General features: G+C 38.4%; 1 long non-coding RNA gene across 1 annotated transcript; it reads right to left on the bottom strand.

Annotated features, from left to right (window-relative positions):
- Positions 1-2,352: 2,352 nt before the first annotated feature.
- On the bottom strand, positions 2,353-23,025 carry LOC123478114 (uncharacterized). Its single transcript, XR_006653247.2, has 2 exons — positions 22,912-23,025; positions 2,353-2,627 (listed from the first exon to the last, which is right to left on the bottom strand). It is a non-coding gene; the product is annotated as an uncharacterized lncRNA (long non-coding RNA).
- Positions 23,026-24,752: the final 1,727 nt, after the last annotated feature.

Below are 24,752 nucleotides of genomic sequence, written 5' to 3' on the forward strand. Positions count from 1 at the left end.
CCACTCTGGAAAACCCAAGGAAAGCCCAGTTGTCCTCAGCCAGACCAAAATCAAAGACAGTGTCCAGAGTTCCTTGTCCCATTTACAGTACCCTTTTGGGAAACACAGACAACTGCTGAGTGGCCATCCAGGCAACTCAACTTGCTTCCAGACTCTGTCCAGCTTCATTCACTAGGGCCAAAAGGTCCCCAGAGCACACTGGCCAGAGTGTTCATAGAGTAGGTAAGGGCATATCCCTTCCTTCCATGGGGTTTATATTAGTTTCTGGTGCTCGGTGAACCAGGTGCTTTCTAAAAATGCACAATTAAGTCCCCAAACTTCTGGGCACTGCTGAAGGGTCATCCAGTCTTAGCAGCATTATACAGGTATTTTCCTAGTTGATTTGTACAGAATAGATACTCCATTTTTCACCATTTTTATGAACTGCAAGAATAATAAGCCCATACGTTCATTCTAGTTATTTAGTAATGTTTAAATTCCCCATGTTACAGACATTATTTATTGTCATCTGAAAATCAATATAGCCATATATATCTGTAAAACTAAATACATATTTAGAACAAAAAGAACATATGATAATTGGTCTAATGGAGGAATGGAATTGGTCTAAACGAGAATTTATTGCTTCCAAAAGATTTGTAAAGCTTTATAAGTATAATCACGAAACATTTAATAAAGTACTAAAAGCTAAGTAGAGACAGATGCTACAACCATTTTATAAGTGGAAAAGTGAAGTAGCGTGAGCTATGCACATGCCAGCAAAATTGAAGAGTCAGGAGTAGATGTAAATTTTTCTATTCCTTTTAAACATCCAAAAGTCATTTCTCTCCTCTTGAAACCATTCTGGTCAAAATTCTCAATAGTTCTATCTTTTGGTCTGCCAGTAACTATAACAAAATAATTACTATACATGTACGTAATTATTTCAACTTGTAAGCAAAGTTGCCTTATGTCTATATTTATACTATTTTTAAACCTACAGCAATGCTTGAAATCAAAGGTTTTGTCCAAGATCATAAGCTGGACTGTTTTTATTTAGAATATATATTTTTAAAATAAAAATAAGCAATTGTAGAAATATAGACATAAAGGTAGTAACAATGACCATTTTTAAAAATTAGCCTGAGAAAGCCAGCCTTGCATTAGCCCTCCAGCATTTTAGTAACTGTTTGCGACCTCTCTGGCCAGTTAGGTTTCTGTGACTGTGCTGGCATTGGTAGAACCGCCCTCTTCTGATCTGCTTTTCCAATCATCTACAGACCCAGCATGGTTAGTAACGGGCAGGTTTTGTCCTGACACTCCCAATAGTCACTCCTACTTCAGGCCCCTGACTCAGGCTTTGCCCTGGTTCTTTTTTCACCAGGCAAGTTTTTTCTCTATATATGGTAATCATGCTTACACAGATCAGCATTTTGCTTCCCTAGGAAAACTGGAAAGTGAAATCACATGAACAAAACTTTAGAATATTGTTGGCCACGGTAGCTTCTGGGCTAGTTTAAAGTGAGAGTCAATTATGAAAGCAGTTATGTCTTCATAGAGTGATCTTACTCATCACTGCCAACTTGAAGCAGTATGTTTTGCAGAGCAGTCTGCAGCTTGCTCCACTGTATGGCCGAAAGTCACTTGCTGTCACTTGTGTCCAGTGCCTGGTTCCCAGGGGAAGTCAGTCAGTGCAACGTGCTTTACACACTCTATGTGGCCTGTTAGGGTTCCTTTAATAGGGCCAAACACTGTCTGCCTTCATATAATAATGTCAGTCCACTTTAACTATATATGGTAGAGTACAGCAAAAAGGAAATTCAAGGGAGAAGAGTAAGCACATATAAGCCCTATTGTGTGAGGTATAACTCGAAATAAGCTATAAGTTGTTTACTAGTAAAGTGAGTCATGAAAAAGCCCAGGTTATTCAGAATGACCAGAGATTTAAGGGAAATGTGCATAAATAAGGTCGTTTCAATAGGATCTTATCAGCTCTAAAGAGCTGTCTTTTCTTTGTATTTCCTTTGAAGAAACATCTTCAAACTAGATATCTAGAAATACTAGACTTCATCAAGGAAATTATAAACAGAATTTTCACCCCAATTTCTTATTCAAATAAGATATTTACTTTATCTTCTAGCTATAATTAGAAAATATGTAGGAGAATGTTGAATGTTGTTATTATATGAAAAAATATACAGAAGTCTCACCAGCTCTAGTAGCTTTAAATTCCTCTGCGGTAGATGTAAGAGCCTTTTCACAATGTAGGGGGACTGTTCCCAGCAGAGTACGTCACACAAAACAGACACTCAAAGAATGTTGAGGAAACCATTTTTACTTCACTTTTCAAAGCAATTCAATATTAGAGTCAGGTTTGAAGTCCACTGTCAGCTTCTTTTTATTAAGTTCACTTAAGTACAGTGTTATTTAGAAACAGAAGGATAAACTAGATAATCTCCTTAAAGTAACTTTTGGTAACCTTTCTCAGCCCTGGGGTACCAGGACAATTTTGAAAGGGTGGCACAGGCTCTTTCTTGGGTGATGACGCTGTATGGCTTTGGGGAATAATCCCATTGCTGTTCATCCAGATATCTTCCATTTATATATTCCCATTGTGCTCTCCCGACCTCACTTTCTCCAACTCTGCCCTGCAAAATGAATGAGTGAATGAATAAATAAATAATGCATTATAATCACTACAGTCTCACTTTATAATGTCATTCATTACCACCTTCATTATTATTTTTTCCCTACACCATTTCTTTCCTGAGCCAAATGAAACAAAGTCAATCAAAAAACAACAAAAAGAAGCAAAATATTTATACTCAGGTCTCAGTAGACTGAAAATCCTGTTTTTATCAAAATGCAGATAACTGTTAGGGATACATTTTTTTTTTTTTTTTTAAGGAGGTTAGAAGACAAATGTGTGAGCCAGAGTATTTAGTTTTCCACACTGGCTCTCTCTTTTGAATGGGGGAGAGGAAAAAGTAGTTATTGTCTGCCATCTAGTGTAGTATGTTGGAATTGCATGTTGCCATTAAGATCTGGAAGCTAAAATTCATAGCAAAGTATACAGGTATAAATAGGGATGATGGGTTCAACAAACAATTCTACTTTATGCTTCAGAGATCCACAAAAACAACCAAAAGAACACAATGCTGAACATTTATGACAAAACCAGACAGCAGGAGTTGGTGTTAAATCAAGATGGGAAGAATCAAGAAACCATACTTACAGAACTGTGTAATGAATAGTGGTGCATGGCAAGGAAATACATTCATAACTAATGAATCAATTTCATTCAGAATACTCTGTGGAGCAATGTTTTAAATGACCCCCACTAAAGCCAAGCAAAAAAAAATAGTATCAGCGTTTGCCATCATTCAGACAGCAGACATTCAGCAGTCACTCAGGCTCAAAACCTTGAATGGACTTTAATATATCTCTATTTCTTCCTTATTTTTTTTCTCTATCATGTATATTTTTCTCTGTTATATTTCCATTCTTTATCACCACTACTAAGAATGGGTAATTAATGCTTTTCAATATTACTTTCCATCTTCTTACCTCTGACCAGTTTACATACTATTTACCAGAGTAATCTTCCTTAAACACAGGGTCACTCTTGCTTGAAACTTCTGAAACCCCATTTCTCTCTCTTCCTAAAACCCTCGTCTATCTGGCTTTTTTGTTGCTATAATCTGATCTCATTGTCCTATACAATTTTATTCCCTACTCATCTCAAACTGTTTGCCAGTCACTTCATAGCCCCTTGAGTAACCCTGACCTCCCCTGAAGCCTTCATTAACGTAGTTCCTCCAACAGCAACTCCTGTCCTTGCCTCCTTTGCCCAGCCCAATTGTATTCAGCTTTCTGGATACAGCCCAGTGGGTGGCCCTCCCTGGACACCCTCCCTTGACTGTGAAGTTTTAGAGGAATTATAGGTTATATTCATACCTGAGTACTTGTGCAAATACTGTCCAGTGATTTACTATTATTTCACAGATTTTAGTCCCATCTCCTCCAAAATGTATTGTGAAATACTCCAGGCCAGAAACTATTTCTTAACCCTTTCCAAGGGCATCTTCGGGTCTACACCTTTGAAAGCACTAGGAATCATAGGTACTTGTTGCTTGGTTTTCTTTATCCGCAGCACAATTCTGCAAGGAAGATGCAGTTGGCTCTTTTGATGAATGAGGATGCTGAGGCCCAGAGCATTTGCAAATTTACTTTTGTCAACAACAGTGTCAGGACAGAAGCTGGTCTGGGGCTCCTCTCTGCACACCCTGCTGCCATCAGACTGGTTCTGATAGCTGAAGCCATGCACTACCTCCTTCTTTATTTTTAGGTAGATAACTTCATTTCCTTAGGTAACCGACACGGGCTCATATTGTAGGAAGCAGCCAGGCAACAGATGGCAATCAGGGCGTGCGGTTATTCCTCCTGTGTGGCAATTTTAGTTCTTGCTGGGTGGTTGTGCCACATTTTCAGCTCACACCCATTTGTCCTGTTTGAAAACCACAAAATAGTTCTCTGGCAAATAGAACTTTCTTCACCACAGCCTCTGATTAAGCAACTAATGTGGCTCATTTAAACCTTTAAACAACTGTGAATGGGATCGTCCCCTCCCTTTTCTCACCTGCTAAAATGTATCCTGGGGCTAACAAGCTCACACTATGTGTTGAGCAATTAAAATTAACTACTACTACCAGGCTGTTCTCACCAGAGTCCTTAGGGAGACAGGGAGGATTTCTAGGTAGTTCCAACTCTGGCCACAGGATGGATTCATTTCCCATCCTGGGTGTATCTCCCATGACTCCCAGCCCCAGCAGCAGGGTGACTTTGGCCTCATTCATTCACATGGACTTAGCCTGTGGAACCCTCCACTGATGTTCTGGTTCTCCTGAGCCTGGCTCAGGCCCTGGGCCCTGGGGAGCAAAATGAAAATGTCACATCTACGTGCAGTTAGGCAGTTCAGAAGGATGTCATTGTTGAATTTTGTCCTGTTAACTACCTGGAACAATTGTTTAACAAGGTTATTAAGCAATTCTACTAATTTAGAATTATGTATATTAATTGAACAAAAAGTAGTAGAGAGAGGCTTAGAATGTTTAAAAAAATGTAAATACACAGTTACAACAAGAGACTTATATAATTGCATGTGTAATGAAATTATCAGAACTTATCTAAGAGTATCATGCAGTGCAATAATATTTTTTAGAGAAAATTATACACATAAAGAAGATTAGTTCCAGCCAAGCTATAAAAAGTTTCATAACAGTAGCAGGAAATTTTAAACTAAGCATTAGAACCGAAACTTTCGCTTATGCAAAATAAGTCCTAAAGATCTACTCTACAACACAGAGCCTAGAGTTAACAGTACCGTATTGTATGCTTAAAATTTTGTTAAGAAGTTAAATCTTATAACTCCTCTTATCACCAAATAAATAAATAAGGTAAGAGAAAACTTTTGGAGGTGATGGATATCTTTATGGCATAATTGTGGTGATGTTTTATGGGTGTGCACTTATCCCCAAACTTATCAAGTTAGACTTATTAAATATGTACAACTTTTTATATGTCGATTACACCTCAATAAAGTGTTCTTTTTAATGAATCATATCCAACTAGGAATGACTATATAATGTACGAGATGCAGAGCACTCACGAAGAGCACAGAATTATTATCACATGAACTGATCAAAGAGAAATGATATCACCTTTACAGCAAGCAAAACATAATCACAAACTACATATCCTTCCATCTTCCCAGCAGTCCCAAGGGAAGACAGACCAGATATCCTGATCCCTGCTTTGCTTGACTTAGAAAATCAAACAGCTTCCAACTCTTACATGCTTCATACTGTGGTGTGGTGGTGGAGGGGGAGAAGGGGCTATGACCTGAAGCCAAACCTTAGGACTTCACATCCATTAACTACCCATACAGCAGTGTCTTAAGATGCAAACTCCATCAAAATATGATATCGACTACTCAACCCTTGACATGTGTTTGCATAAAATGTCATTTTTCTAGTCTTATGGAAATGCGGATGTTCCCTGGGCAAATTTCTGATGTGGCACGTTGGGAAAAATCCCTAAAACATGTCTTGTACTGTAAATTTCATTGTGTGTGAGTCACCTACATTCTATGAAACTTCCTATCACTTCACACAAAGCTTAGGTAGTAAGGAAATCAGAGGACTGAAGTCACGTCCATGGTTTCTGACTCTGTTATCGGCCAACCCCATCTGCAAAATTGCTTGCTATGATAGTAAGTAGCTCAGAATTTTAAATGGCCTGGAATATCTAGCCAGTCATTCTTGGACACAGTCATAACAAAACAATATAATTTGAAGGGGGGAGAAACACTGGAGGCTATTCCTTATCTTTGATTCTTCTCAAATTTATCAGAAACTGTATTCCTTAAGTGCTGGATACAACCACATCTTTTCCATTTAATGTGACAGGCACTGATAGATGGTGTTGGGATCCCATGACATGTTGGAACATCATATTTCCTGCTGACAAAATCCTGGGTATGTTTGTGGGACCAAGCCTACTTGGTAGAAAATACTATGTCGACTTTTCATGTTCAAGGCTCTGGTTTCGGATTTCTTGAGTGCCTAGGGAAGGTTGTTGCCATTGGAAGTGAGAGCTCGATTGATTAGAACAGAGATGTGCCCTTGGAAAGATTGAATTGCTGGCTTTAAAGAATCAAATTCAATGCTCAGGAATGAGGCTGCCCTTATAAATTTCCCCCCAGGTAGTTGTGATTCTTTTCTCATGCCTTGAAATACCGAATTGTGGAGATCATTCTGTGTGAGTAGTCTTGTGTAAATTGTCTCTCAGGTCTAGGTCTAGATATTATAATCTATTAATAGAAATATGGAAAAATCCACAAAGTACAGGCAAAAAATAAATAGTTTCTCACTTCTGATAACCTCTGTAGGAGGGTGCTATTAGTGGGAGTGGACATTTGGTTAGAAAAGTTAAAAACTGAAGAGCTCTTAGTAAAACTTTGCAGACTGGGCTGCCGTGCCCCTGGACACCATGCCTCTGCCTCTCACTGCAATGTGACTTCAGTCTGATTTAACTCACTTCCCCTGTGTGTGAGCGGCGTGCCACAAGTCGTGCACATTCTCCAGCCCTCTCTTGAAGCAGGCATCAGGCTGCTGGTCTGGACGATTTCTTTATAGTTCAGATGGTGGTCTTTGTGTTCAAGTCCCTTCTAAGTCAAGCCTTAAGTGGCTCCAAAGGTAAATTGAAACCTTATTCCCAATGGGACACAGAAGCAAACAGGATACTCTGAGATATTCTAGGCAGGGAATGAATTGAGTCAAACCACCTTTCTTTCCCAATCCATGATAAACTGGCACTTGTATAGCAGGGCCAAGTAATTGGAAGGGTGGTTTTGCATTTTTGAAATTACTTAATTTATATGGTTTTTACCAGATAGAATATGCACACAAACACAATTCAGAAAGGTACATGTCTTCATCCCTCAGAGGCCCAATTTCTCTCTCTGGTGATATCTGTTTTTAACCATTTCTTTGTCTTTCTAGAGGTGGTATATACCTACACTGATATATGCACATAGAGATTCCCAAGTTATATGTGTATATGATTTTTATACTAATACTTCTGTACTTTATTTTTAAACCTAACAATATGATTTTGAAGGTGCTTCATTCTTTTTGACTGCTGTATAGTATCCTTTTTATGGCTGTGTTATAATTTATTCAGTTAGTTGCTATAAATAAAACTTAATTATTCTAAGGCTTTTGATATTATAAACAACTGCATTGGACATCTTTGTATACACATAATTCACACATATATGAATATATTTGTAGGATAAATTTCTTGAAGCACATATGGTAGATTCTACTTTCTACATAATAATGATGTAGTTCTGATTTTCATTGATGCTTTAATTTCTATCTTTCACCATGTGATCTGTTTTCTTTGTTGGTTTGTTTGTTTTTTGCCTTTTTTTCTGATAATGTGAAAGATTTTAATTCTTTTTGTAGTGGTTTGTTTTCATAAGAATATAGTATACTTTATATACAAGACCTCCACTTCTTTGATTAGCATTCTTTGACTCCTTACTACATTAGTGTTGAAATCAGTAATTTCCATTTCCTCTCCCTAGTGTTCTTTCTACTAGCTGCTTTTGTTTGATTTTTGTTATTTTTCTTAAGGCTTGAGTTAATAAATGTAAATAAACATATTAACTAGTTTTTGAGTTGTGATGCCTGACTATGAAAGATAAGACTATGAACTCTCTTAACCTATATTATCTTCTTTGTGTGCTCTTTTACCTCTGAATTTTGTTCCTATTGTTAAAAAACCTTTCCTTATCTTTGATATTCAGTAGCTTTCCTAGGATCTGTCTCACTGTTGATAATTAGATGTCAGTGTATTTTCTTAGAATAAGATGTACCATTAAAATTTAGATTCAAGTCTCCTATTAATTCTGGATCTCAGTAATATGTCTTCTAAATTTTTCTCTCTAGCCCTGGCTGGTGTAGCTCAGTGGATTGAGTGCAGGCCTGCAAACCAAAGGGTTGCCGGTTCAATTCCCAATCAGGGCACATGCCTGGGTTGTGGACCAGGTTCCCAGTTGGGGACATATGAGGAGCAACCACACATTGATGCTTCTCTCCCTCTCTTTCTTCTTCCCTTCCCCTCTCTCTAAAAAAATAAATAAATAAAATCTTTAAAAAATAAGAAAAGAATTCTTAAAAAAAAATAAATAAATTTATCTCTCTAATCCTTTCCAATCATTGTTTACATCCATTTCCCTTTCTCACTTTCTCACTCTTGTCCACATTTCTTAATGTGTTCTCAGCGATGTCTAGGCTCCTTTGTGCTGCTTCCAAAGTCACCTTCATACTTCTGTGAGGGTTTATTTCATCTCCTATTATTTCACTTTATCTTCCCTGTGCCCTTATAACCCAATTTTAAACTCTTGTTTTATATATCAATAGCTTCATCTCCATGCAAATTTATGGTGATGCACTTGAATTCTTGCCTGGTTTCTGGTGTTATGTTTCTGGTGATACTTTTTAATTTGTTCCCACCCCCCACTCCCTGTTTCTTTCTGTCTTTTCTCCTGTAATATCTTTGCATACTACATCCTGTGATGAGTCCATCTGGCCATCACTAATCCTCATTAAGGTGGGTGTCTGAGACCAGAAATTACAGGTAGTGCCTGTGAGGCAGCACTTTGTAGGTCATTGAGAAGTTCCTCCTAACAGTCACATAAGAGTGAGCCCTTTCTGCCTTCCTCTCCTTGCTCGACAGAGATTGGCAGCCGCAACACTGTTTGCCACACCCAATTCCTTGCCTCCACCTTACCTCAAGGGTAAATGAGATAATTGTGATTCATCACCCAGCTCTGCTTATCATATTTCTGGAGGACACAGGAGAGGGCAGCTACATCTTTAAATGCTGGAAGTCAATTGGTACATTTTTATTGAGCTTTGATGACAGATTAAAGAGCAATGGTCCTGAAGCAAAATGAGTCACCACTTACTAGCTATGAAACTTTGGGCAACTCTTCAAAGATTTCTGAAACTATATTTTGTCATCAGTTAAATAGAGATAATAGTACAGCCTGTGTAGCCTGACTCATGCCTCATGAGAAGAGGGGTTCTTTGGAAAAGATAATACTGCTGAGAAAAACAGAAGGCAGCAGGAAAAGGGGAAGATCAACCATGGGATGGAGTGGCTCCACAAAAGAAGCCCCAGGCTGAGCCCCTGAAACACAGGCGCTGAGCAGGGCTGCTGAGATAGGACACTGTGGGTGTCATCACAGCCAGGGCAGCCAGGAGTCAGAGTTGGCTCATGGAGTTGCTGTGCAGAATAATGGCCAAAGGGATGTGAAAATACTTTAAATTTAATTTACTATATAAATGTTAGGTGGCTTTATTGTTAATAATAATCCTTAAAAACCAAAATCATCAACTCTTAGTGCCCATCTTAGCATTGGTTTAAAACTCTGTGGGGCTCAGAACAAAGGAGGTTCCAGAATGCATTTCACTCACTTTGGGACTTCCTTTGATTTTCAAGAGGGCATTTCAAATTTTAAAAGCATCTGTTCTTCCAAGGACTCATAATTTTTAAATAGCTCCAAATAAATCCCCATAGTTTTTATTATACACTGTTAGTACTCTTTCTTCTTCTGTTATTACAGCTTTAAAATGAGCTCTCAATTATTTGTAGAAAACTTTTAAGGTCCAAAAATAAATTCCCTTAGAACTCATCAACACAAATCCCAAAACTCATCATGGGGAACACTCTAAAAATCAAGGAGAATATGCTGTGTCTGTGCCCTGGAGCAGAGTTCTCGCAGCGCCCCTCTGATGAGATTTTGAGTCTCATTCTAATTAATGAGTGTTTGCCACCAAACCAACTGATGCAAGTTTCTTACAGTTGCAGAACCCTTTCATTCTGGAAAAATTGCCTTTCTTATTTTTGACAATCAAAAAAAATATTGACAAAAAATATTAACTATCCATCAGTATATGCTTCCTTATCCCAGATATTTCAAATATAGATCAAGCAAATATGTCCCTTACAATTCACAGGATGTCTCACTAGAATGACTCCCTATTGAAGATCAATATTTGTGGATTACAACAATAAATATCGTTCTTCAATACTTGGTAGCTTACTGGCATAATAAGTTTATTTCTCACTCTATTCTAGTTGGCAGGTGGCCTCCCATGCAGTGATTCTGGGACTTGTGATCCTTCCGTCTAGTGGCTTGCCATCTTGTGGAGTCTCAGAGTTTTCCACTGGAAGTTTCTGGAAGTGACACCTATTGTATTTGCCCACATTTCACTGGCCAGAACTCAGTCACGTGGCTGCTATAACTGTGTGGGAAGCTATGAAATGTAGGAAAATGAATGGGATTGAAGCACATGCTACTAGGATCTTCTATTGATAACAATCAAGATATGTTTGCATACGTGTTGAAAAATGCAGTTATTAAGTCTAGGGGCTTCTCTGCTCATAGCCTAAAGATGTTTCTGAGTGCTTGGTATCTGATACAGAGCTCTTAACACTTCAATTCCATCCTACCTTTCTGGTTTCACCTTTTGCTGCTCACAGCCCAACTGCTCCCCAACCCCCAACCCCATATACTTGACACTGGCCAGATCAGACTAAGGGCTATTTTTCAAATGTGTCACATACCTTCACACCTTTGGGCCTTTGCCCAAAAGTATTCCTATCTGAAACACCTGCTCCTCCCTTCCACCACCAAAGCTAATTCAGATATCTCTTTTCTATAACACCTTCCTTGAATTCCTTTCCCCCAGGCCCAATTAATTATTGCCTTCCTATGCTCCCACAATATTCTATATATTATTTTATTGTTACTATGTTGCATCTTTCTCATTTGTTTATCTACATGTCTCTCCCTTTGTACTGTAAAATGTGGGAAAAACAACTGAGATACACACCCAGGAGTCCTGAAGTGGATCAGTGTCTAAGTGAAGACTCTCTTAGCAAGCATAAATCAAGAATCAAACAGAAAATCAGAATGCAGTAAAAAGACTGACTTTTATTTAAGAAAAGCTGTCCTATTTGGAAATGTTCTGGATGCATCATTTATTCCTGGAGGAATATAAAAGCTAAAAGAAAGCATAAGTAATACATTTCTGAGGACAAGGTAGTCATGATAATGTGTTCTTTGCATTATTTGCCACAGCGCTGGTTCCGTGAGCATCTCTGATGACATACAATACCTACAAATTTACCTGGAGCATGCTTAAAGTCTTGGAGAAATGCAGAAAAGAAATAAGCTTACATTAACATTTCATTTCATTTCACTTAATACATGCTCTTGGCAAAGGGTGCCCTTCCATGGGGGGATGTGCAAGGCTCTCAGTTGAGCCCTGCTGAAGCTCACTATGAATCTTTCCCTCCTAATAAATGAGCCTGAAATTCCATCTGAACAAAGTCAACACAGACAGCTGTAGTTCAAAAGCAAATTTTCTCTTACCGTAATGGATTGCAAAAAAAAAAGCATTGGCTGGGCTCCTTCCTCTTGGCCATTTATGACTCTAAACTTCGTACAATAACTTTCAAGGTAAAACGAATTCACCTTTTGTGGAGGGGCTCTGCCCACAGAGCCCCTCTGTCCACCACGGATGAGAATAAGTCTACCAAGACATGATCTGCTTGGGGAGGAAAGGTGGCCGATCTCTCATAGGAGAAGGACCGGGAGCCTTTTCCTCAATGGGCTTTTATTGGGTTCAATTTGCACAGGAATACAGGTAAAGCTCACCAATCATTGTCAGGCAGTAAGGATCAAACAATAGAAAACATACAAAGGACTACGAGGGCTTATTCTGAGTCAGGGTCAATTAGCTAAGGGGCTATAAAACTTTGGGGAGCACTCTCATTTCATGCTTGGTCCCTCATCAGAAAACTGAGGACACTATTAGCAAAGCAGGTTTCACAGGATTTTATGCATTCTTTCTTAGGCCTGATTGCACCCTTTCCAGCACAGGACTGCACCACCCTCTGTCACTGTTTCAGGCTTAAGTCAGGCAGGGGAAGTAAGACAGCCAAGAGATTAGGAGACTTCTGGCAGACAGAATGAGGAGGCAGACTATGTCAAAGCCGAGGGGCAAGGGTCCATCACCCCCTTTTCTATAGCCCCCCAAGTCCTTCCCTGAGAACCCCTTTGTGACCATGCCTGTCTTAGGTCATCCCTCCTTTGAGGGATCTTACCCATCATTGGCTAACTGGTCATCCTCTCTGGGCCAAGCAGGGTGAAGTAAAAGGGGGCAGAGGCGGCATCCCTGCCAGGAAGATAACCTTTGTCTCCTTAGTGGCTTAGGGTCCCAAGGTCTGTCACTCATCCTTAGCCATGGGGGGTTACAGCTTCGGAAACCAGGCAGGGCAGTTCCCGACAACCTTTTATTCAGATTTTTTATTTGTTGCACTCCTCATTTCATGTGGTTGTGCTTACACAAGCTCACGATCTATCTCATCTCTCTCCTGGCTCTGATTCCTTAATTCCTCAGGCCAGAACTTCTAAGACAAACTTTCCTAGTACTCAGTGACATGGCCATTGCTACCGGAACTGTGAAAAATAAACCCTGTTCTGCTGCTTCAATCTTTAACAAGTAAGAGGTGAGGTTATTTTCTGCTTGGACAGTGGATCCAAACTGTGAATGATTGGCACTACGCTGAAATGCAGAAAAAACAGGTGTTAAAGTGACTTCTCCCATCCTATTAAATATCTTTTCATGCAGTGATTCACGGACATGTTTCCACTCTTATGACTGAACAGGCAACCCTCTAATTTGTCCACTACGTCCATTTTTTTCCATCCCCTGGTAACAGTTTCTCTTCAATTTCTTCCAAGACTGTCTATTGTCTTCCTAAGGTTCTGCCCAAAGTGAGTGTTACAGGGATGCTTTCATGAAATTAAACTGCAAAAAGCGACAGGCACGTAATTTAACAGGACTATCAGGCAATGGAGTGATGGGGTTCCTCCTACTGCTTTTCATGTGATTTCTGACACTAAAGTTCATAAAATTTCAAGCTTCGGAAATTGACTCCTTGACAAAAATGGAGGCAAAACAGAGGGGTATTTAGAAAGAGAAAGAATCCTAAAAGGAAGGTTTTGAACAATAGAAATAAAGAATCAATTAAATTTCAAGTGTAATATAATAACACGAAGATATCAAAACCACAGAATATACTTATACCTGAGCAGGCTAGTTGTTTGCTAACCCTAGCACAAACATCAGTGTTAAGACAACTTCAGCTTTAAGCACAAAACTGGGTAAATGAGGACAGCTGTTCAGAATGGAAAGAAAGGTAGATATTAGAGAGATCTAGGTACTGATTCCATCTTTAACATTGAACGTTTCCTGACTTTGAACAAATTACTGCATTTCTTGAGACCTCAGCTTCTTCATCTGCAAATTGAGAAAATTGAATTGGATGACCTTCAAGGTCACTTCTGGTTCTAATGGAGTTCATTGTGTTCCATTTTGTAGTCTGTATATCATATCATCGGGAAAATCAATTCCAGAGGATACCCCCAACTTATATCACTAGAAAATGGCAACAACTGAAACAGATATCTTGTTGGTTTGTCTTAATATCTTCAATTCTGAAAGAGTCTGTGGAAATGTGTGTGTATGTATCTGTCCAGGGGTCTATGTTGGTGCCGCAGGGGTGTCCAACCTGTGGCCCATGGGCCACATGTAGCCCAGGATGACTGTGAATGCGGCCCAACACAAAACTGTAAATGTACTTAAAACATTATGAGATTTTTGTATGTGTGTGTGTGTGATTACATGTTACAATGTATTTAATGTGTGGCCCAAGACAACACTTCTTTCTCCAGTGTGGCCCAGAGACACCAAAATGTTGGACACCCCTGGGAATATTATATTCAGATTGGAAAGCCTTAATGCAACCAAGTAATTCCACTGTACTTAAGAGACTAAAAACCAGAGGATCAGCCATAGAGAAACATAGTACTTTTCTTCCTAGCCTTAATTCTTTGTTTTCTTCAAACTACCCCCTCAAACCTCCCCCCCACTTGATTGTTGGGATGGGGCTGGAAACTCCTGCAGACCAGGGCACTGATGTGCAATAAGCCTGTAGCACCCAGGCTCCTTGATGTCTGTGAGGATGATGTGGTCTTCCCCAGAGGGTAGTGACAGTGGACAGGAGAATGGGGAATGTGCCATACTGCAGAGGAGGCTAGCCTGGAGCAGGAGCAGCTAATAATGGCACCAAAACTGTGGGGTAGCAATTCTGAATTCTCAAGCCATTAGATATTTTGTAGCTTCAGAAGTACCCCAAGCAAAATTCTCAATGCTGACTCTTCATTCTAGGGTTTAGGAGTATTTAGGTATTTGCATTCTAAATTGCATTGGGCAAAATTAGTTTTTCTTTGAATATATGATTTTTGCAAAGATTACTTTTCCTTAGCCTGGTTATCTGAACTTAGATATGCTATAGATTCTCCTATATGCATGTTTTAACTAACAGATATTTCCCTTTGGTCTTTCTTTTATTAAAAAAATAAAGAAATAAATAAAAAAACAATTTGAAAATGAAATTTAAAAAATTCCATGGTGCACATCCAACATGACACCTTGCATCACTTTTTTCTATACGACTAGACTAGGACAGGTGTTTACTGACTACTGGCTGATTTTTACATGTGTGCCCAGAAGAAGACGCATACAGAATGAGAAGCAGGGTCTAGTGTGCTGCTCAGCTGGTGCTGTGCTGGCAAATGAGAGCTGCCCGGTGAACTGGTAATGTGCTTACCACAAGTCTATGAGTTTGAGGTGCTGAGGTTCCTGGAAGCAAACCCAGCCTAAGAAAAGAAGCAACCCAGTAATAAGCCTTACTTACCAGTTGGGTGAAGAGATTCCAAATCTACCACTCAGCTTTCTCTCTTTTTTTTCTGGCAGCTTTTCAATAAACTTATATCCCAGGAAAAGGTTTCTCTAAGTAAGGATTGTTTTCCTAGAAACTCTCATAAGACATTGTAGGCACAAGTAATGGGCCCCAGGGGCCCCAGTGCAATGAGATGGTGATCAGTGGATAGGACAGCCTAACGTCATGGCAGGAAGTGTCTCAGCAGATGTGACAAGGTTGACAACACTGAGACCAGGGGCAGTGGAGCCTGTGGTCACACTTCGTGCAAGCTGCGTGGGAACCTAGGGATGAGGCTGTCTCAGACAGGCATTACTGTGCTCAGCACAGGCAGCATGCCGCATAAGGGAAGTACTAATGAACCCTGCAGACAAAAAATACTTGGGGCAAAGGGACACAGTGCAGAAATAGGCAAGACCAAGAAGCAGCAAGTTATTAGTGACAGAGGATAAGATTTTTTCCATAGGAAAACTGCAAGCCCTCCTAAAGCTTATAATCTAGTTGTGAAGACAAAACTCTCACCCCTGGAAACTAGGAAATGATGAGAAATAGGATGTGCTCAAGCATAACTGACCCTTGAGATTATATTTGGACTAATTACAGTGGAATGTGAGTCTCCTAGAAATGGGGAGAGCTGGATGCCAGAAACAAAGCCTTCTTACAAACTCACTGAGTCCTTGCCATATGCCTTGGGGCATATTAGGGATTTTCTGCAGTATGTGACTAATCCTCACAAAGGTTGATAAGGAAGGTTTTATTTTCTTTGTTGTACAGAGGTGAAAAATGGAAGCTCAGTTAGATTAATTGCCTACCCAACTTAGTTGCCACAGTTAGTGAGGTAACAGCTGAGTCAAGGGCAGTTCACAGATCTATGTGTTCCCTTAGAACGGTGGGAGCACGAAGGTGGTACAACAGCAGGAAACCTGGAGATCCAAGGCAAGGAGTTAATCTGGTGTGCAGTTTGGTAGGTGAGGGGAAGTCACTGGTGGTGTTTTGGGGAGAAGACTAATAATTCCTTGTGGTTGGGCTAATTCATCAGGAAGTGAGAGGGGAAGAGCCTGAAAATAAAGGTGATCTAGCTAAGGGTTGTGATTGAGTAATGTAGGCCTTCGGAAGAAATTACAGGCCTTGGTGACTTGTTTCTAATAAGGACCAGAAAGCTTAATGAGACCTGGAAGACTCTCCCAGGAAATGCTGCCTTCTATTTGACGAGCCAGATTCTGGCAACCTGGGACAAACTCTAAGTCTAGGTCAACACCAGAGGCCAGGGATCCCTAAACTTACCAAACTGCAATTGAAAGCCAGAGTCAGAAACTGATTGCAGGAACAGGCCCAGACACAGGCATTGGGTGGGATCAGAAAGGCTGGTGGTGAAGATTTCTCAGGGATACTGGAGTCATCAACACATTACAGAAGACTTCTTTAGAATGGAACCAGGGCCTCAGAAAATACAGGGAGCACAGAATTGAGACACAGTCAGGAATTTCATTTGTCCTTGCTCCACGCAAGTAAAACAAGGAAGCAATCAGCAACCAGCCTCTTACAATTATAGTTGAAAGTGAACTGTATTTTAGTGTCGTCTCAATCTTTAAAAGTGCTTAGGCTCTATTTTACATATGTGACATGCCTCAGCTGGAAGAATCAGTAAGTTATAACGCCCTAATTCTTGTTTTTTTTCAACTCCACCGGTATTGTTTTATTTTTGAAAAGAAAAATCAGAAGCATATATTGCAAAACGTTAAGATATGACAAAGCTAGATAAGAGGAATATAATGTCCTAATTCTGGAGTGTGTATGTGCTTGAGTGAGTATAAAATTGTCTAATGTTGAAATGTATCATTAATTTATTTTCCAGTGTCAAGGTTAGCATATAGCCATGTGATATACGTCAAATGAATTTTATGGCTACAGTCCAAATGTAACAAATGAGGCATTTAAAACTATCCGTATACTGATGATGCCAAGTTTTTCATTTTCTTCCATTTTATAAATGAATCATATCTCAGCTCAAAATCAATCTATTAACCTTGAAAACATTTTGAGCTGGAATGAAGGTTAGCAGTGAACTTTGTGACCTTATGTGATATTAGTCATATTTAGCGATTAATATTGCCTTTGAGTAATGAGAAGCCAGTTGAGACAGGAACACCACTGTGGCAGTTACCAATCAGCCGGACTTCAGAGACCATAGGAAAAATGAAGAGCGTGCAAAATCAGGCTTTTTAAATCTCAAGCTTGTCTGCCACAGAGCTCCTCCTTAAAAAATAAATTTGAACATTTTGGCAGCTATTCTGACAAATTACACATAAAATACTCCAGTAAAATCTTTGTTATAGGTAAGAAATTCTGTTCAGTGGATTTGAAAGGTAACTGAAGACTGTAAAAATGGTGTCTCTGCCCTTTAAATCTCCAGAGGGATGAGTCTGATGGGTTTCCCAGGAGCTTGGTCTGTTGATGGCCATGAGACTGGGGGAAAAGGAAGGTAGAGGCTTACTTGCAGTATTTTTAAAATTAAAACCCAAATAAATATCTCAACTAAAAATGTTGTAGGAATACACCAATATATTCAGATGGAATTTATATTATTAAATAAATTATATTCATTTTAATACAATACAAAATATGACATAGATACTTTTGGATTCACAATAAAAAAGAACAGTTAATGATTTTCCTGTATGGGACATATGAAAATACTTCCCTAAAATTCTTTTGTCATGTTTTATGAATATTCTACCTCTAAACCATAGACAGTATGGAAACTTGTTACCATAAGTGGAATATTTTTCATCTCTATTATTTGTTAGACATAAAATAAAATAATGCTATCTTTACTGTAAAAGACTCTAACTTTATGAAATTCAAAAGTATTTTAGTGCTATTATTTTATTAATTTAAAAGCCTTTTGCATGTGAAAAATTTAATTTCACTAGCATCCTTAAAATGTGTATGTATAATTTTATAATATTACTCAAAGACATAAAGAAATACTAGATTTACCTCAAATGTCAAATGCTGAATATCTTCCACTTCCAAATTGAATTGAGTTTTTAAAAAGTTAGTTTCCTAGTATCTCAGCCTATGTTAAGTTAAAGAAGAAATATATTAATTAAAAATTAATATACAATTATAGTAGAAAACAATTGTAAATTGTGAAATCTAGAAACTGGGGACTAGAGATTAACCATCTCTGGCAGAACAAGATATTCAATGACTTTTCCAGAGAAAAAAGAAATTAGCAGTGGCCTGCCAACCCCAGAAATTTTTCCAAGTAACCTAGACTCCTGAGAATTTGTACATTTCAGTTGGGAGGGGTAGTCCAATTATACTGGGAATCATAAATTTTGCAACCAGTTGTTTGGGATATTGTAGCAAATTGTTCCCTTTTCTTGTCTTTTGGTTTTCCTATTTACCAGATCATACGGCCTAGGAATGTTTAAGTAGCTGTAGCAAAGGGAATGGGCGGGCCCAGCTAATAGACTTTTCATGTAGCCCACTGAATATTTCATACATTACTAGGTTCATTTTCAGTGACCTCTTGAACTAACACTTCTAATTCCAGTGGAATTGCTCAGAAAATGGAAGATTGTCCCACTTCCAGAAAAGATCCGAACAAAGATCTTTGGGGGTGACTACAGGAACGAGCAATGGATGTTAAGTTTTTGAAAGGGCTACAAGACGTATTGGTTTCTGTCTAGGAAAAGGATCCAGGAAAGGGCAACAATAAGAATTTGCAAATAGCGGTAGGGGTGACCAACCTTTTGGTGCCTCTGGACCAAACTGGAAGAAGCAGAGTTGTCTTGGGCACACATTAAATACATTGTGACATGTAATCACAAAAAATATCTCATAATGTTTTAAGTGAATTTACGAGTTTGTGTTGGGGCACATTCACAACTGTCCTGGGCTGTGTGTGGCTTGTAGGCCACAGGGTGGACACAGGGTGGAATCTTCATATGTGAAGATTCCCTGGTAGAATCTTCACATATGAACAATCTCATTTCATCAGCAGTGCTTAAAGTATAAAGTTTAATAATAATCATCAAAGAAGAAAAGAAACACTAGATTTTTTTTCTCTCTCATTATGATTAATCCTGGGGTACATTAGTGGAGGCTTTGGGCTGATACGGGTTTTATCCTCATAATTCTCAGAGACAGCAACAGAGAATTAAACCACAAACTGGTCTTGAGGTGAGTGTTTTGCCAGGAACACATTTGTAAAGAAATATTAGAATTTACTCCCAGTCTTACTTTGTAGCAAGTAACAATATATGTGTTTTGTTTAACCTCTTCAGATGTTTTGAAATGTTTTGATTTTAACTAGTGAGTTAGCAAGTGCTTTGTTAATGGCAGTTCATCTCTTAGATCTCTTAATGACTTGGCCTAAGAACAAAATTAAACTTCCTGAATTTCTTTTCTCTAAAACATGTTCACTAAATACAATTGCCCTTTCTATCAAATAAGCCCTTACTGGTTTGTAAGTCTGAAGTGATTTCCCCCCCCCCATCTCTCATTATGGTTGTTCCACGACTCTTGACATTCTCTAAATCATCTTTGGCTGAGTGCAAGAGGTCCACGAGGAAGTCAAGATCGATGATAGACCTCATCTCTCTTGAATTTTAATGCAAATGTCTGTTCCCCTGATCAAAGGTTAAAAAAGGAAATCAAATTAACTTATTACAAAAGCTAGCATAACTGAACTGACAAGAAAAATGATTTCTGCTTGAGAAGCCTTTAATCAATGCTTTAAATAAGAATGTCACTGGAAAGAAGGGCTTATATGTGGTCATTTATAATCTGCACATCAATATGTTCTTTTTAGTAAGTATTTGACCACAGCAGCTCAATAAGTATTGCCCATAAGAATTTTTCTCTTTAAGCCAAAATGAAACAAACTTACAGTGCAAATGTAATGTTCAGGGCATAACCTAAATTTGTGAAAAAATTCAAGGTTGGGTCTATTGTTTCTTTTAATCATTTGATATTAAATATTGGGGAGATTCTCTTTAGTAACTTGTCTCAATACCAGTCCCCTATGTAATTTAGCTGTTCAACAGTAAAATGTCAGAAAATAGATTACTTACTAGAGGTAAATCCAAGTGCAATTTTTAAATTCTAGGTTTAGTTTGGCTCTCCAAAACTTGTTAATCAAATATCATATATGCAATATGGCTTCAACTTTGGCAGATTTTAAACTCAATTCTACAAAAATATAGTCATGTGGCAGTTGACTTTTTATAAATAAGTATATTGTCATTGCATTCCATCAAAACTCTTATCACTTAATATCTGGTGAGCACTTTCTATATTCACAGTAGCACCCACACATGTTGACAGATTTGCTTGCATTGCTACCTATATCACCTGGAATCTTCCACCTGGAATCTAACACTTATTGGATGTGTTACCTTGGGCATAATCACTTAATTTTCTGTACTAGGAACTGTGTATGTGAACGGTGTCTACTTTTTTCTTTCCACTCATCTCCTAACCCCTCATCCCATTAGCTTGTTCTCTGCATCTATGGATCAGTTTTTGTTGTGTTGATTCATTTGTTTTGGATTTTCTGGTTTCCACATATAAGTGAAATCACACAGTACTTGTCTTTCTCTGACTTATTTACATGAATGGTGTCTACTTCAAAGGCCATTGTGGGGATTTAAGGACATGTAAATAAAGATATTAGCATAGTGCATGGCCCATTGTAAATAATAAGTGGTAACTCATTAAATTCTGATGGTGGACATGTAAAGAAATATAATTTAACATACAGTTGCTGGTTTTAACAGCACAATTATATTCAGTAGGAATAAATAAAATATACCTTTGAACAGATCATCAGACCAGTGGAGATATTTAACCATAGTCTATAATTTTACCATGTGTCTTTGATTTGTTTTCTTTCTTTTTGCCATCCAATGAGATAGTGGAAAAAAGTGGGTTTTTTTTGATAGTCCTTATGAAATATTAATTTTAGAAAGGCCTTATAATAGCTTATTAAAGAAGTCCAAATAAGCAAAATATGCAAAGTTTATAGAAATTGGTCTTCCCTGGCTGGTGTAGCTCAGTGGATTTAGCATGGGCCTGCAAACCAAAAAGTTCCCCATTCGATTCCCAGTCAGGGCACAAGCCTGGGTTGCAGGCCAGGTCCTCCCTGTACCCCCGCCCCTGGAAAAAGGGTGTGTGAGGGGCACTCACACATTGGTATTTCTCTCCCTCTCCTTCTCCCTCCCTTCCCCTCTCTCTCAAAACAAATAAAATCTTTAAAAAAAGTTACTAAAAAAAGAAGAAATTGGTCTTAAGTTTCTGCATATAACAAAGTTATTCTAAACACTGAGTACATAGCTTTTCTTTTTTATCCTTCCACAAGGATAAATTTTTTTATTCTTTGTAAAAAAGTTTTACACAGCAGATTCCCTAAAAATCCTTGGATTTCTTAAACTTGATAAGCATGATCAATGAAAATATGAAGTTGATTTCCCCTGCATTTGAAAAAATAAGGATCATTCTCATGTTTCTGAGATAATTTTGAAGTTGTTTCTGCATAAAGTAGTTTCTTCTCCAAGTACCAATGAAACAGATAAGGAAAGCCCAGGGAAAATTTACACATCAAAAGCCTGCTACTTGACAACATTAAGAAGTCTCTTGCTGCTTCTGCTTCAGCTCACTCATTTAATTATTTTAAGGTGACTATGTCAACATTTCTAGAGAGTATTTTTAGGAGATAAGTGCTCCGAATGTTTGAACTATATTAGTTAGTGTAAAACTAGTGTTCTTGGGTATTAGAGATGGTGCTACAATGAATTATAAAATATGTTAATTAAAAGAATGTTTTTAATGGAACTCTTTTCTGATCTATTAGGGTACCTAATCTAGGACCATGTATACATTGGAATTATGACTTTTTTAAAATAAAGAAAAGTGATAATGCTGGCCAACATATGTGGAATCATTTCTACTTTACAAATTGCTCTATTTAATCATTTCCTTATCTATTATCTGATTTAACATCCACAGCTACCTTAAAAATTTGTGCCTCTTTCCCTCAGTCTTGAGGACCCTGCTCAGGGTGAGTCTGAAGGCTCTTATGGTCATTACACTGGACATTACCTCTCCGAGTCTTGGTTGGGGCCTCAGAATACTTTTTGTGGGAGGCCTGATTTTCATTCCTCAGAATGTTTCCTCCACTCCTACACCAGTGTTAGCAAGAATCCTCTTTGCACTATGTTCTACATAGTGTTACCCATAACAACAAAGACATTTTTATGGTGTTGAAAAAAATATAAATAATGGCTATGCCATTTCGTTCTGCAGGAAGAACTAAATAAATGTTTAATTTTTTTCAGTAAACTATTCCCATCATCCATTTTTCTGACTGCAAAACATCAAGCATTGTTAAGGAATTATAAATGGCATGCAAATCAATCTGTGGTATTGCCTGTTTATACAGGCTCTTTAAATCCCAGGAATGATTTAATATGCAAACATGCCCAGTACACCTACCTCAGGGAAATTCAGTGATTTTTCTTTGCTGAGTGTTGTATGATTCTTTCCCCTCTTCCAAATGGGCTGTGCTTTTCTTTTTTCCTCTCCTTGTTACTGATCATCATGTCTTTCCAGTAGCTTATGTTTATCTTCTGCCTTAGATATGCCTCCCAGTGATTTTTTTCTTCTGCCTGTTTTGCTAGGGTGGTGCCTGGAAATGTGATTAGGCAAAGGGTGAGCAGTCTCCCAGAAGTGACCTTCCTTCCTACTGTGCTGAGGGTTGGGAGATCTCATGGGCTTCAGAGACAGTTTTGCTACTAAAGTGTAATTCAGAACTGAATTTATTATGGAGAAAAAAATTGTATCTGATGAATAAATATTATGACTGGACTGGATGCCACACATTTTTCCCTTTTCTTATTTTTAGTGTTAAAAGGCAGAATTTAGGGAAAAATCTTTTATTTTTTAATATATTTGATTGATTATGCAATTACAGTAGTCCCATTTTTTCTCCCCTTTATTCCCCTCTACACCACACCCCCCCCTCCCACCAGCATTCCCCCACCTTAGTTCATGTCCATGGGTCGTACGTATAACTTCTATGGCTTCTCCATTTGCCATACTATTATCAACCTACCCCTGTCTATTTTGTACCTACCATTTATGCTACTTATTCTCAGTACCTTTTCCTCCATTCTTTCCCCTCCCCATCCCCACTGATAACCCTCCATGTGATCTCCATTTCTGTGATTCTGTTCCTGTTATAGTTGTTTGCGTAGTCTGTTTTTGTTTTAAGTTCACTTGTTAATAACTGTGAGTCTGTTGTCATTTTACTGTTCATATTTTTATCTTCTTTTTCTTAGATAAGTCCCTTTAACATTTCATATAATAAGTGCTTGGGGATGATGAACTCCTTTGTCTTGTCTGGGAAGCACTTTATCTGCCCTTCCATTCTAAGTGATAGCTTTGCTGAATAGAGCAATCTTGGATGTAAGTCCTTGCCTTTCAGGACTTGGAATACTTCTTTCCAGTCCCTTCTTGCCTTTAAGGGTTTTTTTTTTTTTGAGAAATCAGCTGACAGTCTTATGGGAACTCCTTTGTGGGTAACTGTCTCTTTTTCTTTTGCTGCTTTTAAGATTCTCTCCTTACTTTTAATCTTGGCTAATGTAATTATGATGTGCCTTGGTGTGTTCCTCCTTGGGTCCAACTTCTTTGGGACTCTCAACTTCCTGGACTTCCTGGAAGTCTATTTCCTTTGCCAAATTGGGGAAGTTTTCCTTCATTATTTTTTCAAATAAGTTTTCAATTTCTTGCTTTTCCTCTTCTCCTTATAGCACCCCTATGGTTTGGATGTTGTAATGTTTAAAGTTGTCCCAGATTTCCCTAAGCATCTCCTCACTTTTTTGAATTTTTGTTTCTTCATTCTGTTCTGGTTGAATGTTTATTTCTTCCTTCTGCTCCAAACTGTTGATTTGAGTCCCAGTTTCCTCCCCTTCACTGTTGGTTCCCTGTATATTTCTTTATTTCACTTTGCATAGCCTCTGCATCTTCTATTTTGTGACCATACTCAATCACTTCTGTGAGCATCCTGATTACCAGTGTTTTGAACTCTGCATCTGATAGGTTGTCTATCTCCTCATTGCTTAGATCTTTTTTGTAGAGTTTTGATCTGTTCTTTCATTTGGGCCATATTTCTTTGTCTTGCCACACTTGTTATGTTGTAAGGGGAGGATCCTTAGGTCTTTGCCAGGGTGGGGCAAAATTCCCTGCATTGTGGTGCTGTATGTAGGGGAGGGGTCAGAGAGGGAACAATGCTGCTTGTTCAGCTCTTGCCCCACTCTCAGTCACTTCTTCTGCTG

The sequence above is a fragment of the Desmodus rotundus genome, chromosome 4 (genome assembly GCF_022682495.2).
Source record: "Desmodus rotundus isolate HL8 chromosome 4, HLdesRot8A.1, whole genome shotgun sequence".
In the NCBI taxonomy this organism is placed as follows: domain Eukaryota; kingdom Metazoa; phylum Chordata; class Mammalia; order Chiroptera; family Phyllostomidae; genus Desmodus; species Desmodus rotundus.